General features: G+C 44.5%; 1 protein-coding gene across 2 annotated transcripts in view; it reads right to left on the reverse strand.

Annotated features, from left to right (window-relative positions):
* Positions 1–19,270, reverse strand: part of LOC124606725 — a 75,133-nt gene that overhangs the window by 15,225 nt on the left and 40,638 nt on the right. Inside the window, exon 1 of one of the 2 annotated variants that reach the window (XR_006978710.1) lies at positions 10,787–11,064. The exons of the other annotated variant lie outside the window; for it this stretch is intronic. The gene's annotated coding sequence lies outside the window, so the exon portion shown is untranslated. Of the gene's footprint in view, positions 1–10,786; positions 11,065–19,270 lie in introns of those variants that run through there. 2 annotated transcript variants of the gene reach the window in all.

A 19,270-nucleotide genomic window follows, 5' to 3' on the forward strand; every position in this document is an offset into this window, starting at 1 on the left:
GCGCACACTCCGCTGTAGAGTGGAAACTTCATTTTAGAAACATCCCTCAGGCTGTGGCTAAGCCATGTCTCCGCAATATCTTTTCTTCCAGAAGTGCTAGTTCTGCAAGGTTCACAGAAGAGCTTCTGTGATGTTTGGAAGGTAGGAGACGAGGTACTGATGGAATTAAAGCTGTGAGGACGGGCTGTGAGTCGTCCTTGGGTAGCTCAGTTGGTAGAGCACTTGCCCGCGAACGGCAAAGGTCCCGAGTTCGAGTCTCGGTTTAGCACACAGTTTTAATCTGCCAGGAAGTTTCGGTTCCCTGGTCGTCTAGTCTTCCTCGGACAAGAAACCAGCCGCGGACATGTTACACGGATAGAACCGCACATTTACCTGAAGATAAAATGGGAAGCAACGGAGACCAGCGGGATTTTGTTCCGCATTGTCTTCCCGCAGTAAAGGAAGAGTGACAGTCATAACAGTTTATTCTAATCCAAAATATTAGTTCTAATTACAATGAGAGCCGTAAGGCTTCGTTCTTATTTTTTCAAAAATTACCGAACTGTACACGAATAAACGGCTTACCAGATAGTCTGCAGCCAGGTGATTCTGAAGTTGCTTCGTTCCTAATACGAGAGCGTAGTGAACAGCCCTCATATAATCAAAATGTTGGGTTTGAACAGCAAAGGCAGGAACACGAGTTCTCTGCTTGTTCTGCCGCAGTGATATGAGTTTGCACAACACAAACCTGTAGATTTTACGGCACCGTTCCTTGAAGAACTGGTGGCCAGGGGGGCAGTGCGTCCTCCTCGGCCTCACGTTCAGAATCCTGGCGCCATCAACCTCTGGAAGCGCTGGTCTCTGCGTTGTCGGACGTCGCGTGGCGGGCCAGAAGTGACGCACGCCCACGACGTTAACTGCTCTCTGAGGAGCTACTAGCGCGAGGACGACTAGGACCACAGCTGCGAGACACATGTGCAGCCGCATCTTCACGGCCTGCCGATGGCACAAACACTGTGAGAAAAATCTCCCTGGCCCTCTCCGCACATGCGGCACTCTGCATACGCGATAAGCAGTGTTCATATCGCTGGGACTGTGTGTGTGTATATATATGTATGCATGAATGTGGGTCTGTGTGTGTGTGTGTCTGTGTGTGTGTGTGTGTGTGTGTGTGTGTGTGTGTGTGTGCGTGGGCGCTCGCGCGTGTGGGCGGACGGGCGTATTTGATTACACGAAAGAGACCCGCTCAGGCAACGGCTTCTGTACGAGTCGCTTTGCGCCATTTATCTCTGTAATTAAAAGGACTCCAGGCGCACAGGCTCGGTGTCTGTATGAAAACAACAAGCCTGCACTGCAGAATGTTACACTCATATCAGCTCATCTACTTGTTCCTCTCAGTCAACAGCCTTTTCATTGATTTGCTGCAGAACTTTTTCTGCCTAATGTGCGCATCCAGCTATGCAGTACATTTGACCTTCGCCTTCCTCCGACTTTTTAGCCCAGCTATGCTGTACATTTGACCTTCGCCCTCCTCCGACTTTTTAGCCCTGTATTGCTCCTTTCATTTCAGAACCAACTACTTCTAGGTCCTCGCCAGCTTTCCAGGGGTCTGCTATTTCATTACGATTGCGGTTTTACAGAAGGGACACCTCAATTTCTGCTAGATAAATTTCATTTATCTTCTACAAAATAATATTTTGGTCGTCGTTACTCGAGCGATGAGACGTCGTTCATCTCAGAAATGATCAACTATCCGTTGTAAACTACACTCTGTGTGGCTTTCTCGAGACGTAGAACTGGTAATTGAACAAGACATATCGAATGAACTAAAAAAAATTGGCATCGAGTACCAAAGATTAGATTAGATTAGATTAAGACTTGTTCCATAGATCATGAATACGACACTTCGTAATGATGTCGAACGTGTCAGGTTCATAAAAGATGTCTGTGCAAGATATTACATTACACAAATTATTGCACGACACTAATGTTTAAGTTGTTTTTTTTCATTAATTTATACCTAAAAATTCAGCCAATGAGTAGAAGGAGTTGTCATCTAGAAATTCTTTTAATTTATTTTTAAATGTTAGTTGGCTATCTGTCAGGCTTTTGATGCTGGTTGGTAAGTGACCAAAGACTTTTGTGGCAGCATAATTTACACCTTTCTGTGCCAAAGTCAGATTTAACCCTGCATAGTGAAGATCATCCTTTCTCCTGGTGTTATAGCTATGCACACTGCTATTACTTTTGAACTGGGTTGGATTATTAACAACAAATTTCATAAGTGAATATATATACTGTGAGGTTACTGTGAGGTTCCATAGATCCTTAAATAGATGTCTGCAGGATGACCGTGGGTGGGCTCCAGCAATTATTCTGATTACACGTTTTTGAGCAATGAATACTTTTCTACTCAACGATGAATTACCCCAGAGTATGATATAATATGAAAGCAGTGAATGAAAGGAGGTATAGTAAGCTAATTTACTGAGATTGTTATCACCAAAATTTGCAATAACCCTACTAGCACACGTAGCTGAACTCAGACGTTTCCGCAGACTATCAATGTGTTGCTTCCAGTTTAACCTCTCATCAATGGACACACCTAAAAATTTTGAAAATTCTACCTTAGCTACAGACTTCCGTTCAAAGTCTATATTTATTACTGGAGTTGTGCCATTTATTGTACGGAACTGTATATACTGTGTTTTATCAAAATTTAAAGAGTGTCCGTTTGCTGAGAACCACTTAATAATTTTGTGAAAAACACCAAATGCGCGCGAGTTGGCACATTGGTAGACTTGCAGTTCGTATCTTCGTCCAATCATCCAAAATACACTACCTGACAAAAAGTATCCGAGCACCCAATATTGAAGATTATATTGTGGTCTCTCAAACCTTCGCCATTATGACAGCTTCAAGTCTGATGGGGACACTTTTACTGAAGTGTGTGAATGTCAACGGTGGAATGGGATCCCATTCTTCCTTAAGAGCACAAACCAGTGAAGGTCATGATGTACGCTGGGGTCTGGAGCGAAATCGATGTTCTAACTCACCGCAAAGGTGTTCCATTGGGTTCAAATTGGAACACTGGGAAGGCCACTTCGTTTTAGGAATGTTATTCCCTCAAAAATGCTGCCTTGCGACAGGTTTCGTCGTCATGCTGGTACGGTCAGTCATCGTCTCCGAACTCTACCTCTATTGTACACAGAACAAATTGCTACAAAATATGTTTTCATCCTTTCACATTTACCCGCTTTCTTAATGACAGGTAAAGCTCCCCACAACTCGCCAAACCAAACCTTTCCAATCTCCGAATAAGTCCTCATCCACTGGCCACTGGCGTCGCTCTCTATACCACCTTAAGAGTTGCTTAGCGCTGATTACAGAAATGTGGGCCATTGAATCCCATTCTTTTAAACTGCCTAGGCACAGTGATTGTGCTGACTGTACTCCTGGTAGCAATTTCGAACTCTCGAGTGATTTTTTTCCGCAGATTTCATGCTATTTTTTACAACCACCCTCCACAGTGCTCGACGATCGTGTCCTTAAGTACACGATGACTACGTGCTCTTGGTTTAGCCTGATGTATTTGTTCCTCAGGTGACAGACAATGACTGGTCCACGTTCTTAGTGACTGAACTCACCTGATCAAACCATCTAACCATTCTGCAGTTACTGCTTTTCTATTGACAACGCAATACACCCCGCTTCCTTTTATACTGATGGATCCACCTCTCGTGGCACTTAATGGCCAGATCCGCATTACATATAGGTGTTAAAATGCTTTTGATCAGATGGTGTAGATTTTCCGTAATTTCACTAAATCACTTAGGGCATAAGCCGGAGTCAGTCGTTTGTAATGAACAGGACGGATTCCCTACACTAATACAAGTTATTAAATCATCTGTAATGTCGTAATCTGTGAAGACCATAATCCTCCTCACGGTGAGAAGATTATGAGAGTCTGGAACCAAAAATCCAAATGTGAATGATCTTCTTCCCAGTCTTTCCCCCAATCTGTGTTTGTATTCCGTTTCTAACGACCTCGTCAACGACGGTACGTTAACATTCCTGCCAAATCTGCCTTCGAATCTGAAGTGGAATTTCTAAGGATTGTTTGGGGGAAGAGATCAAACAGCGAAGTCATCAGTCTCATCTGATTAGGGAAGGGCGGGGAAGGAAACAGGCTGTGCCATTTCAAAGGAACCATCCCTGCATTTGCCGGGAGCGATTTAGGGAAATCACGGAAAACCTAAATCAGGATGGCCTCCTAATGCGAGTCCAGTGTGGACATTATAAGTGTGAGGTTGAAGATACACGAAGAATATTTTGTTGTTGTTGTGGTCTTCAATCGGAAGTCTGATTTGATGCAACGCTGCACAGTAGTCCATCATGTGCTTGTCTAGTGATCCCTGTATAAGTACTGGAGCCTACTACACATGGACCTGTTTAATCCTTGACAGCCATATCTTGCTGAATCTCGTACAATATTCTGATTTCAGATGTAATGTGCTATCTCGAACACAATGACCTCCTTCATGCCAAGCAGCACGGTTTCCGAAAACATCGATTACGTGAAAGTGACTCGCACTTTTCTCACATGACATCCTGAAAGCCGTGTATCACTGCAAACAGACAGATGCAGTGTTTCTTGACTTCCAAAACGCATTTCTCGCAGTTCCATACATACACCTATTACCGGAAGTACTTTCATAAGATTTTTTTAGACAACATAGTTGTATGGAGATAAACAGTGATTAATTTCCTTATAGTGAATTACTCAAAATGACAGCCACAATCGCATTATTTATCTTACCGCCAACTGGTTTCAACCCGCGATGGGGTCAGATATTTGGGTAGAAAAATAAATGACGATTTTTCATGTCTGATAGGATATAAATTACAGACTGGCAATAGCAAGAAAAGCGTTTCTGAAAAACGGAAATTTGCTAACATTTAATACAAATTTAACGTCAGGAACTCTTTCAGAAGACGTTAGTATGGAGTGCAGCTATGTACGGAAGTGAAATATGGACAACCAGCTGTTCAGACAAAAAGAGAATAGAAGCCTTTGAAATGTGGTGCTCCAGAATAATGCTGCATATCAGATTGGCAGATCATGTAACTAATGAGGAGTTCTGAATCGAGCTGGAAAAATAACATACCTGCAGCATAACTTGGCTAAAAGAGGGGATCGGTTGACAGGACACGTTCTGAGGCATCAAGGAATCGTCACTTTGATAATGGAGAGCAGTGTCAAGGATAAAAAAACTCTAGAGGGAGATCAGTACAGTAGGTAGGCTCTTATGGTTATAGGTTGCAGTAGCCACATAGACCGAATAGACTTGCACAGCGTAGACTAGCGTGTGGAGCTGCATCGAAACAGTCTTCGGACTGAAGACACTGTCAACAACAACATTGTTCACCCATGGTGAACAACTCTGGCCCAGTGATATGATGCATTGCCACCCATAACATGAAATCCATGAATGCCTGCAAATGGTATCCAAGTACTCGAACATAATCATTTATAGTCAGTGGTCGGTTCAGTGGGACCAGTGGGCCCAGTCAATTCCATATAAACACAGGCCACACATTTATGGAACCACCACCAGTTTGCACAATGCCTTGCTGACAACTTGGGACTATGGCTTCGTGGGATCTGCGCCACACTCGAACCCCACCATCTGCTCTTACCAACTGAGATCGAGACTCATCTGGCCAGGCCTTGGTTTTCCAGTCGTCTAGAATCAAACCGATATGGTTACGATTCTACGAGAGACGCTGCAGGCAATGGCACTCGCGTCGGTCAATTGCTACCATAGCCCATTAACGCCAAATGTCGCCATAGTGCCCTAACGGATGCGTTCGTATTACGTCTCACATTTATTTCTGCGGTTATTTCACGCAGCACTGCTTCTTCGTTAGCACTCGCAATTCTAAGCAAACGCTGCCCTCGTTCATTAAGTGAACTTCGTCGGCCACTGTGTTGTCCATCGGCCGAACGGTGTGGCCGTGCGGTTCTAGGCACTTCAGTCTGGAACCGCGTGACCGCTACGGTCGCAGGTTCGAATCCTGCCTCGGGCATGGATGTGTGTGATGTCCTTAGGTTAGTTAGGTTTAATTAGTTCTAAGTTCTAGGGGACTGATGACCACTGATGTTGAGTCCCATAGTGCTCAGAGCCATTTGAACCATTTTTTGTGTTGTCCATCGTCAGAACTAATGCTTGAAATTTGGTATTGTCGGCGCACTCTTGACACTACGGATCGCAGAATATTGAAGTCACTAATGATTTGTGAAATGGAACGTCCCATGCTTCTAGCTCCATCTACGATTCCGCGTTCAAAATCTGTCAATTCCCGTCGTGTGGCCTTATTCGCGTCCGAAACCTTTCACATGAATCACCTGAATACAAATGACAGCTCCTCCAATGGACTGCCCTTTCATACCTTGTGTACGCTGTACTATCGCCATTTATACACCGAAGCCCCAAATAAATTGGTATAGGCATGCGTATTCAAATACAAAAAAAATGGTTCAAATAGCTCTGAGCACTATGGTGCTTAACATCTGAGGTCATCAGTCCCCTAGAACTTAGAACTACTTAAATCTGCCTAAACTAAGGACGTCACACACATCCATGCCCGAGGCAGGATTCGAACATGCGACCGTAGCGGTCGCGCGGTTCCAGACTGAAGCGCCTACAACCGCTCGACCACACCGGCCGGCATTCAAATACAGAAATATGTAACGCCTATATAAGACAACTGGTGTCTGGCGTAATTGTTAGATCGATTCCTGCTGCTACAATGGCAGATTATCAAGATTTCAGTGAGTTTGAACGTGTTGTTACAGTCAGTGCAGGAGCGATGGGCTAGAGCATCTCCGAGGTAGCGATGAAGTGGGGATTGTCCCATATTACCATTACACGAGTGTACCGTGAAGGTCAGAAATTCGGTAAAATATCAAATCTCCGATCTCACAGCGACCGGATAAAGATCCTTAGATCCTGCAAGAAAGGGGCCAGCGTCAACTGAAGAGAATCGTTCAACGTGACAGAAGTGCAATACTTCCGCAAATTGCTGCAGATTTCAGTGCTGTGTCAGCGTGCGAACCATTCAATAGGGTCTTTCGGATTTATGGACCACCGTGCAGGATTCGTGGAGTCAATTCCCTCTAGTACTACTTCAGACATTAGTCGAGCCCCTTGCTCGTCGTGCTAGCTGGCGTCCCCCTACATGATATTAGGCAGGTGTACCAGTTTCTTTGGCTCTTCAGTGTATATATGTGTACCGCTATCCCATGACTACTATTACATGTGTGCAACAGAAATGTTAACCTACAATTGAAAGTTTTCCTTTCGAATACACACCAGTTCCTTCATTCATCGACCGACATAGATACCTGTGCTTAGTGCCGCACTCTGTGAAGAATGGGCTGCCATTCCCCAAGGAATCTTCCAGCACCTGATTGAACGTATGCCTGCGAGAGTGGAAGCTGTCGTCAAGGCTAAGGGTGACCCGACACCATAATGAATTCCTGCATTACCGATGGAGGACGCCACGAACTGGTAAGTCATTTTCAGCCAGGTGTCCGGATATTTTTGATCACATAGTGTACCAGTCAACAATCGAGCCAATGGAAAGTAGCCACACTACCACAGCAGAAGAAAGCAAAACATGTGAGAATCACACATGGAACAGATGTTGGTTTGCTGTTCCGACGTGAATTTATTCCCCAAGGCACCACGTTTAGCAAAAATTACTTTCTTCAGCTGCTAGAACGATTCAGTTAAGTACTGCGGAAAAAACGACTTTTATTATGACGATTCAAGAAATAATTTTTCAATAGATCTTTACTGATATTTACTTACTTTTACTTGAAGTTACTTTCAATTAAAAATAAAAATATTTATATTGCAGGAGAGGCCCCAGGACGCTGTTATTCAGTAATTGTTTGAACCCTGCAAGGCATGGGGCATAAAGCGCAGGGTTTCGGACAACGTTTAGACAATAACAAAATGAGAAAATTTTTGCAGCAGTCCTGCTAGCCGAATTTGATCCCCTGTTACTTTTTCTAGTTCCTTACGAGTATATTTAACCTAAAAGGGAAGCTTTTTCAGGACAAATAAAAAATCCCACGAACTTGATATAAGCACATTGCTGTGTAACGTCAGTAAATGCGAACTGGCCGGAAACAGGAAAGTACGTTTACGAAAACAAGTACTCCGACCCAACTGATGACCTCGCTTGGATTACGGTTATAGTAGTGGCACCCAACCGGACAAATTTTCACTAAGCCCCTCCGAGAGCAAGAAAGAAGTTATACTACTTACGAGTTTCCTCCATAAAGGAGACGAAGAAAAGAAATTGCTACCTTGAAAGCAAAATTACGCATGTCGTAATAAGTAAGGAGAATACAAGAAGCATATTAGCATAGGAAAAGAAAGATTTCCTCGTCAAAGGAAGCCTAGTGGTATTAAGTATAGGTGTTAATTTGAGAAAGACATATCTGAAAATGTATGTCTGGAGCAGACCATTGTGCGGTGCTGAAAAATGGACTGTGGGAAACCCGGAACAGATGAACATCGAAGCATTTGATATGTGATGCTACTGAAGAATGTTAAAAATTAGATGGGCGAATAAGGCAAGGCATGACGAGGTTTTCCGCAGAATCGGCTATCAATGGAATACGTGGAGAACACTTAGAAGAAGACAGGACAGGATGACAGGACGTGTTAAGAGATAACATCCTTAGTATTTTGCGAAGCTATAGAGGGTGAAAACTGTAGGGAAAGACAAAGACTGGAATATACCCAGCAAGTAAGTGAGAGCGTTGGGCTGCTCTGACAAAGGGAGGCAACAACGTTCGGATTTACTTCAAACATTGTTCAACATAAGGTGCAAGTAATAGGGTGTAATACTTACACGATTTCAAGAAAATCACACGAGAAGCTTTACGCGTCAATAATGTACCGGTGCGTTGCGACTCTCAGAAGAGCAGCTGGCGATCATGTGGTTAGCGTTCAACCTCAACAATCCGTGGATCGTTGGATCGAGTCCTGCTCATCTTTTTTTTATTAAGATTTTTCCAACACTACTCATATTATTTCGTAACATGATTAAAAGACACGATTATGTTCATGAACGTTTAGAGAACATCCAGTGTTATTTGGCTGTTTATTAATTTTTATTATTACAATAACATATTATGCCACTTTTATTTCTATAGGCAAGTTGAAAGCATTGTCAAGGGCCTTCAGACTGGTTCATATTTGATTGACAACGAACGAAAAATTGCTTCTTTTGTAGATGCTATTAAAGTACATCCAATCATACATCGCAGATTTTCGGCACCGGCATTTTCGTAAATGTTGCGTTACCTACGATTTGATTCTAAATTGTCAGAAGAAAGAAAAAAAATTTCAGTTTGTCAACGAGCTTTGCTCAAAAATGGTATACATTCGATGCAGTAGATGCTGTGTTGTTCTATGTTTTCCGCATCTGTATGAAAAATATTGTCCTGCAACCTGTAATTTCGGAAGCAAATACGACTATTAATCGTACATTTTCCTCTTATTCTGGCATATTTTAACTCACTGTGTTACTGAATAGCCGGCCGGGGTGGGCGAGCTGTTCTAGGTGCTACAGTCTGGAAACGCGTGACCGCTACTGTCGGAGGTTCGAATCCTGCCTCGGGCATGGATGTGTGTGATGTCCTTAGGTTAGTTAGGTTTACATAGTACTAAGTTCTAGGGGACTGATGACGTCAGAAGTTAAGTCCCATAGTGCTCAGACCCATTTGAACCATTTTTTATTACTGAATATAATTATCTACACCATTATTTATCGATGTTTCACTTCGGCTTCCCGTCCTTGAAACCTATGTCTGCAGATCGAAGCGTCCAGATGCAAAGCAGTTCTCGGTACCTTACCCACTGCAGATGTAGGGGATTTCGGTAATCACAACAGGCACACATTTTCAGAAAAACTCTATGCGTTTGTCGACAGTTATCAATTTGATATTTGTTCCGATAGTAAAAAGTATCAAACAACCGAATAACATTGGACATTCAATGAAAGTTCGTGCACGTGTCTTTTCATCATATTGACGTTCAAATATATATGAAATAATACTACTAATGTTGAAAAAATATAAATAAAAAAACTTCTGAGCAGGACTCGATCCAGCGACCCACCAATCACGGAGGTTGAACGCTAATCACATGACCCCCACCAGCTTGTACTCAAGGTCGCAACGCACCGTTATATTACTTATGTGTAAAACTTCTTTTGCGATTTTCCCGAAATCGCATAAGTATTGCGCCTTACTACTTTCACATTATGTTGTCCCAATGCACTACTAAAAGTGCACAAAGTTTGAAGTAAATCCGTAATCCGAACGTGTTGGCCTCCCCTTGTGAGGTGAAGAGGGTGGCACAGGAGAGGAAGTCGTAGTGAGCCCCACCATACCCGTCCGAAAACGAATGCCAAAATAGCTCTGTTCCCCTTTCCGCCCTGATATCGGTGGCGAAAAATTCTTGCACCATCAGGATTCGAACCAGTGACTTACAGCTGAGTGTAACCCCACTCGTGAACATTAACTCTCTCGCCCATGTAATAGAGTGCTTTAAAAGAAGAAAACTCTCAACTTATAATATAACCAACGTCACACTTCAAAATGGTATTTATAGTGGTGTAGCGTCACCGAGGAGTGACATGTTAAGTAAGTATATTTTATGATGCTGTAACTAAGTCTGTAGAAAGGGAAAACCTATGGTAGGACCAGCAGCTGCGCACACACCTGATGACTACGCGGCACTTCCCCATCAGGAATTTCTGACCATCTGGGCAGGTGGGAATCCTCGGTCTTACATTGATGATCTGCGATATTTTCGGAGTCGTCGAATTCAGCGCCGGCGTCGTAGTCGTCTGTCGATAACCTCGCACAGTCACAACGTTGGCAGCCCTGTTCGAGGTTATCAGCGCGAACACAATCGCCGCCACTGCTGTCAACACACACCACAAGCGCATCTCTGCTTCACCGTCGCGGCGTCCGAGTCGCACTGGGAGAGAGGCCGTCTTGACTGTGGACTGCGTGTGTCTCGGGTCGCTCGGAGATAAGCAGAACAAGCTTCGCAGGAAGTGTGTGTGTCCATGTGATTACAGCTTGCATCCGCTCACATGGCGGCTTGACGAGTTTGTTATGTTGTTTCTCGTTACTACCATAACAGTGTTAGTGAGGCGTATAGATTGCCAACAGATGTGACGATACTGACATCTGTTGGCAGGAAGCGCAGTCTGCTCAGCACAAATTAACTCCGAATGTGTTTCGGATTCCGGGGCACGTCAGTCAGTGTATACTGCTTTACGAAACCTTTCGTCAGCAAGATGGACCCCCGACGTCAAAGTAATAGTCTCGAACATGTCACAGTAGCCTTGTATGCGCTTTCCTAGCAAATGCACTGCAAACTATCCGAAATATCCAAATTTATCTACTATACGTTTAACACGATTATTTCCACTATTTATCCGTAATACAGTTCATTTCTCTACATTTGAGCGGAGCTACCATACACCAAATATTCAGTTCCTAAGTAGTGTGGGATATCAATATCTATTGGTAGTCGAAAATTGCAACAACGTGGACGATTAACGCAGGTCGCATCCAACAGGGATTTCGGTGAAGAGTGGAACATGTAAATACTTCAAGTAACACACTTACAGGACAGGTGTCGAAAGAGAATTGACATCTGAATCACATTTATAAAGGATATTAGAGAACTGAAATATGTGTCTCGTCTACGGTAGTAAACGTTGCACTGGAAATCACTGAACCTCTTTATAGGCATATAGACATACGGATTATAAACGAGGCAAATGTTTTATTTTCTGGATTACCGTCAATGTTTGACTGCAAACCAGTAAAGAACGTAGAACACATTTCAGGTTTGGGCACAAAGATGTACAGGCTGATTGTAATTAAAGCTAAACTTTCAAAAAGCTGAAGAAATAACACCACTGGTCAGAATGACGTCAAATTGGAAAAGAATAATACAGCTTTGCAAGCAGAGCGCGATCATGCATTGAGACAGTCATGGCGAACGTCGTAGACGGGAAAGGAGGTAAAGCCGTGTACCCGCCGTGTTTGTATCAACTTCAGTGGGTTGTGCGCATGGCAGGTGTTTTCATTAAATGTCGTGTGACTAGGCCTCCCGTCGGGTAGACCGTTCGCCGGGTGCCAGTCTTTCGATTTGACGCCGCTTCGGCGACTTGCGCGTCGATGGGGATGAAATGATGATGATTAGGACAACACCCAATCCCTCAGCGGAGAAAATCTCCAACCCAGCCGGGAATCGAACCCGGGCCCTGAGGACTGACATTCTGTCGCGCTGACCACTCAGCTTCCGGGGGCGGACGTGTTTTCATCTACGTATTCTGACACACAGAGCGCCACCTATTGACCAGCTTCCACACTATTTTTTTTCTTCTGTCATAAGTTTTCCCCCTTCTCCGATAATATTCCGTCGCAATTTGACGTCATTCTGACCAGTGGTGTTATTTCTACAGCTTTTTGAAAGTTTAGCTTTAAATATAATCACCCTGCATATTTGCCACAGGTGTTATGACTGCCAATTCTCATTCAACCATGTACAATTACGACACCCTTTATTTCTTGATAGAGTTCCGTTCATCAATTGGTAAATACGGAACCCTTATATGATCACTTCCCTGTCCGTCTGTCTGTCTCTCCATCCACCTGTTAAGACCCCTTTTTCTCAGGAACTGGTAGAGAATGGTGCAAATCGCTCTAAGCACTATGGGACTTGACATCTGAGGTCGTCAGTCCCCTAGACTTAGAACTACTTAAACCTAACGTAACCTAAGGACATCACACACATCCATGCCCGAGGCAGGATACGAATCTGCGACCGTAGCAGCCCAGAGGTTATAGGGAAGAGATACCTAGTTAAAATTATGTCACATACTGAGGTCTACGGCCCTTGGCAGTGTAAGAGAGTTAAGCTTCTAAGTCAATACAATCGAAAGATGTGGCCGTTTGCCATTTGTTGTTCCTCTGTCTGTCCGTCCATCTGTTAAGACCCCATATTCGCAGGAACGGGTAGAGGTATCAAGTTGAAATTTATCTCAAACACTAAGGTTTACGATCCCTTGGCGGTATAAATAATTTAAGCTTTTAAGCCAATGCAGCGGCCATATGTATAACATATTCTGATACAAGTCAAAAATCTATAGATGAATTATATATGCATATCTCGGTCCTGGTGTTCTATCAGTATAACCGCATGCCTCGAAATTGAAAGATACCAGATCGAATCGCTATCTGACCACGGATGTATCAATCTTCCTTTTAACGTAGCCTTCACCTCTCAATGACATGAGATGCCTCCAGAAAAGACATGTGGTTCGTATTCCACATTTAATTGTAGGTCCCTCTTCCAAGTTGGGGTAAGTAGGGAAGGTTAGGGGCACACAAGTCGCTGAAGTGGCGTCCAATAGAAAGCCACACAAAATTATTGTTGTCTATATTCATAATTAGGAGTGTACTGAATCCACAGAGCGCAAGTCATACTCGTTCTTGACCGGTTGTTTCTTTCCTTTTTTACATGTTTTTCCATTGGTTTCATCCCATCCTCCGTCTTTTCCTGTCCTGGGCTAATTGTTTCATCTCTACATAACTGATACATCCATATCTACATTACTAAACGGCTAACCTGGTACACGATGCAGAGCTCCAGTTGCAGGTTGCCTATCGAACGTCCTCCAGTAGCCAAAAAATTGATTTTCAGTGTTTCATATAAATACTGACCGAACTTAAAAATATAAAATGCTATCATAATGTGTTCATTAAGAGATACTCTGACCTGTCACATCAATGTGAACACTTCTCAGAAATCTGAATAACCTCTGTTTACAGCGTGTACCAGCGAAAGACGTGCAGGAAAACAGTCAAAAAATGGTTCAAATGGCTCTGAGCACTATGGGACTCAACTGCTGAGGTCATTAGTCCCCTAGAACTTAGAACTAGTTAAACCTAACTAACCTAAGGACATCACAAACATCCATGCCCGAGGCAGGATTCGAACCTGCGACCGTAGCGGTCTTGCTGTTCCAGACTCCAGCGCCTTTAACCGCACGGCCACTTCGGCCGGCGGAAAACAGTCAACGAGGGTTTGGATGGTACCGATATGAATGTGGATTCAGGCCGACTCCAGTGTCATGGCCAACTACGCTAGGTTCCTCGGTTGAGGATCCAATGCGCGAACAGCCCGATCAAAGCGGTCCCACAGATTTTCGATCGGGACTAAATCTGGTGAGTTTGGTGGCCAGACGAGAATAGTAGATTCATCGTGGTGCACTTCGAACCACTCACTTAAACGGCGACCTGTGTGGTACTTTGCATTGTCCTGCTGACAGATGGAATAGTGCCGAGAAAAAACTGGCTGCATATAGGGGTGGCCGTGGTCCCCAAGGAAAGATGCATAATTGTGTTGATCCATTGTGCCTTCTAGAATTAAGAGATCACCCAGGGAATGCAACGAAAACATTCCACAGACCATAACGCTCCCTCCTCCGGCCTGGACAGTTCCGACGACTGTTGCTGATCCGTACACGCCAATAGCCAACTGTCTGATGGAGGACAGAACGTGATTCATCCGAAAATACCACCTACCAGACACTCAAGGGACGCCCAGATGCGATTTTGGTGTACTTTGGTATACTTTGTTGCTGGGGAACAGCAGCCAGGATGGGTCCACTAACCAGGCCCCTGTTGGTAGCCCTTTGGACCATTTGAGAGGTCAACGGCTCAACACTTGCACATCTATTCGCCCGTACACATCTCTGGAATGAATGGCTCTGAGCACTATGCGAATTAACATCTGAGGTCATCAGTCTCCTAGAACTTAGAACTACTTAAACCTAACTAACCTAAGGACATCACACACATCCATGCCCGAGGCAGGATTCGAACCTGCGACCGTAGCAGTCGCTCGGTTCCGGACTGAAGCCCCTAGAACCGCTCGGCCACCATGGCCGGCACATCTCTGGAGCCCACATATCTATAACGCATGGTGCACCACAATTGACTCGGTTTTGGATAGCGCTATTTTCCTATGCACAATACACTTTAATCAAGGCGGAACGCGAACAGTTTGCGAACTTAGCCGTTTTGGAAATGCTTCCACCCTAGGCCGGAAACCCAATGATCGTGCCGTTTTGGGCATTAGGTAAGTCACTCCGTTTTTGCATTACGACAACGACTGCACTGTTATCCGCGTCCGTCCCTTCCCCCGCCTCCCGTGACACGCTTTGTATACCCTCCACTGCTAGTGCAACCACCTGCCGTTCGTGAGTGGTTATTGCACGTTGACGTCTAACATAGGCGGTGGTCACATTAATGCGACTGCACCGTGCATAATCTTATGTTAGAAGTTTAACACAGAAAGACAGGTATTACGGTTAGCAACAGCGTATACGACTTCAGCTGTTGTTACTCATGGTGCCCAAATTACATGAAATATTTTCATTCAGGCCTTGAGAATGAGAACACTCAGCGACCTCCAACAAACTTTACATATAATTACAGCCCGCATCTCGTGGTCGTGCGGTAGCGTTCTCGCTTCCCACGCCCGGGTTCCCGGGTTCGATTCCCGGCGGGGTCAGGGATTTTCTCTGCCTCGTGATGGCTTGGTGTCGTGTGATGTCCTTAGGTTAGTTAGGTTTAAGTAGTTCTAAGTTCTAGGGGACTGATGACCATAGATGTTAAGTCCCATAGTGCTCAGAGCCATTTGAACCATTTGACCCATATAATTACAAACCGTTAGGAAACTTTTTCTCCGTGGCAACCCCCCACCTCCCTCCCCCCCCCTCCCTCCCCCCCCCCCCCCCACACACACACACAAATACACACACAAAATTATTAAAGGAAAAAAAAATATTATCGCCTACATTTTTTCTGTACATCAGTGAAAATGGAGTGCACTGATAGTATGGCATTGATACCAGGGAGAGTCCCTCCTGGGTAAGATCGGCCGCCGCCGGCCGCTGTGGCCGAGCGTTTCTAAGTGCTTCAGTCAGGAACCGCGCTGCTGCTACGGTCGCCTCGGGCATGCATGTGTATGATGTCCTTAGGTTAGTTGGGTTTAAGTAGTTCTATGTTTAGGGGACTCATGACCTCAGATGTTAAGTCCCATAGAGCTTAGAGCCATTTGAACCATTTTTTAGTAACGGCCGCCGAGGTGTAAGTCTTCACAGTTGACGACACATAGGGCAACTTGCGAGTCGACGATGATAAAGATAACAGAAACCCAGTCCCCGAGCGTAGAACATTCCCGGCCCAGCTGGGAACGGAACTCGAGCCCACTGCCTGGGAATCAGACGCGGTGACCACGCAGCTAAGGTGAATGGCATGTACTAAAACTTCAGCATCAGGGACGACGCTTAAATTTATTGCTTCCTTATTGTCATCTCTATTTGAAACACATTTTCCAAACGGTATGTGTACCAGTGAATGTACTTGCAAAGTCATATCGTTGCACGTAATGTGCTTCAGCAGGTATGGTGTCATAAACATTGAGATTCGTGGAAACTACTTACTGCTTGCGACGGAGCGCACATTATCCAAACAATACTCATCCTGTTTCAGATAATGAGACCACTTTGCTACTTCTAACAAACTTTAAACGTATTTTCAGACCTTTTGTAAAATTTATCTCGCTTTCATGCTTAACATCAAATATGTATCACATTAACTCAGTTGTAATGCTATCAGACGTTTGAAGCTGTTTTATACACAGGAGTAAGATTCTTTAAAGAACAAGTGGTGGGAGGCTTAAGGGTCCTCCATAATCTGCTTTGTATGTTTCAGTCTCAGTCTACCTCTACTATTCTTCCCCTCTGCTGCTCATTCCATCACAAAGTTAAATATTCCTGGAAGCCGTAGCGGGTGTCTCGCACTACACAGTAGGCAGAGTGCGATAATACTACAGGAATACCTATCATAACGACGCGGTAAATCGCTGGGCCGTCCCGTGGGAAAAGTTTGAGTGGGATACAGTAGTACGCTCTTATCAACGCACTCTTAACGTTGATCCTGTAGTCATTGCAAACGTTGTTGAAAATGTCTTTCCTCCATGACAAATATGGGCACATATATCCAACTACTCGTCTGTAATTTCATTGGTCGCCCACTCGCTTGTCCTCCCATCAGCGATTCATGTTTGGACTCGGACCACAACTATACCCCAGTAAATACTACCACGGAAAAGGGACCTACATTTTAACACGGAATATACAACATGTGTCGTCCTCGGCGAATTTCAACGCCACTGAGAGGTGTAATCTGGGTTAAAGGCTGGGCGAAGTATTCTGTGGAACGACGTGGATTTGATACTGCGACTACTCTCGTTTGCAGGCACACACTTTACCACTACACCTGCATCTGAGGGAAACTTCCTTAACCTGCAGCACACTTAAGACAAAGTGTTTATTACTTTATCGCACCCCGCTCGTGCAAAACAATCATTAAAAGCAAAAAGAATATCTATCGTTTAGGAAGGTGAGTTCTAATTCGTACTGCCTTTTAAAAAGTGGCCAAATTTTGTTGCACTGCGTCGTATATGGGGTCAAGCTGTGTGTTCTCACGCAGAGTGTTGTGTGTTACTGTTTATACAGTACGGCAGTTGGCGGCGAGTGCTGGCAGAGTACACATGTAGGACAACATCTGCCATCCGCCCCAGTGACGGCCTGCCGCCCCGATAAGCCGACATCGCATTACGTAAAGCGGGCGTTGTCCCTCTGACGCCTCAGACACATGTTCAGTCGTTCCACCGCGGCGTTAGTACATCAGTCACTTTCTGTATAGGGCGTTGGACCCAAACCAAACAAGCTCCGAAAAGGAGATGGCCTCGAACATACTTGATTTCGGGCTCGGTTTGGTGACGTGAATCGTCTCTGGGGTTATTATTGAAGCTTCTAAGGCATAGTAACATGTTCTTTACAGTGAAGACCATATAACGATCCACGGATTCTTTTTAACATGCACACATTTGAGAAGTAATTTCTCTAACAACTGGTCCTGCAGGAAGATACTGCCTGTCAGAAGACGCTATTTTATGAGAGATACGTTTTTGTTCTTGTTGTGGTTTCAGTCAAAAGCATGGTTTGGTGCTACTCTCGACGCTGGTGCGACCCCTCCATTTCTGCCTGTCTACTGAAATGACAAAAGTCATTGGATAGCGATATTCACAAATACAGAGGGCAGTAGTATCGCGTGCAAAAGTTACAAATCGGCAGTGCATTGACAAAGTTCTCATTTGCATTCAGATGATTCATATGAAAAGGTTTCCGACATGATTATTACTATAATTATTATATAAGTTATAAAAGTTTTCCGACATGATTATGGTTGCATGACAAGAATTGACAGACTCTGAATGTGGAATACTAGTTGGAGCTAGATGCATAGGACATTCCATTTCGGAAATTGTTAGGGAATACAATATTCCGAGATACAAACTGTCAAGTGTGTGGCAAGAATATCAGATTTCAGGCATTACCGCTCACCACGGACAACACAGTGGCAAACGGCCTTCACTTAACGATCGAGAGCAGCGACGTTTGCGTAGAGTTGTCAGTGCTAACAGACAAGCACCACTGCGTGAAATAATCGCAGAAATCCATGTGGGACGTACGACGAACGTATCCATTGGGACAGTGGGGCGAAATTTTGCGTTAATTGGCTAGGGCAGCAGACGATCTCAGCGAGTGCCTTTGCTAACTGCCCTACATCGGCTGCAGCGCCTCACCTGCTCTCGTGACCGTATCGGTTGGACCTTGCATGGTCAGATAAATCGCAATTTCAGGTCGTAAGAGCTAATGATAGGGTTAGAGTGTGGCGCAGACCCCACGAGTTGTCAACAAGCCAGTGAGCAAGCTGGTGGTGGCTCCATAATGGTGTGTGTGTTTGCGTGGAACTGATTGGGTCCTTGGGTCCAATTGAGCTGATTATTGAATGTAGATGGTTATTTACATCTACTTGGAGACCATCCGCAGCCATTCGTGGATTTCGTGTTCCCAAACAACAATGGAGTTCTTATGGATGACGGTGTGTATGTCACCGGGCCATAATCGTTGGTGATTGGTTTGAAGGACATTCTCGACATTTCGTGCGAATGATTTGACCACCCAGATACCCGGCATGAATCCTATCGAACGTTCATAGGACATAATCGAGAGGTCAATTGGTGCACAAAATTCTGCACCG

This window comes from Schistocerca americana, chromosome 3 (genome assembly GCF_021461395.2).
Source record: "Schistocerca americana isolate TAMUIC-IGC-003095 chromosome 3, iqSchAmer2.1, whole genome shotgun sequence".
Lineage (NCBI taxonomy): Eukaryota > Metazoa > Arthropoda > Insecta > Orthoptera > Acrididae > Schistocerca > Schistocerca americana.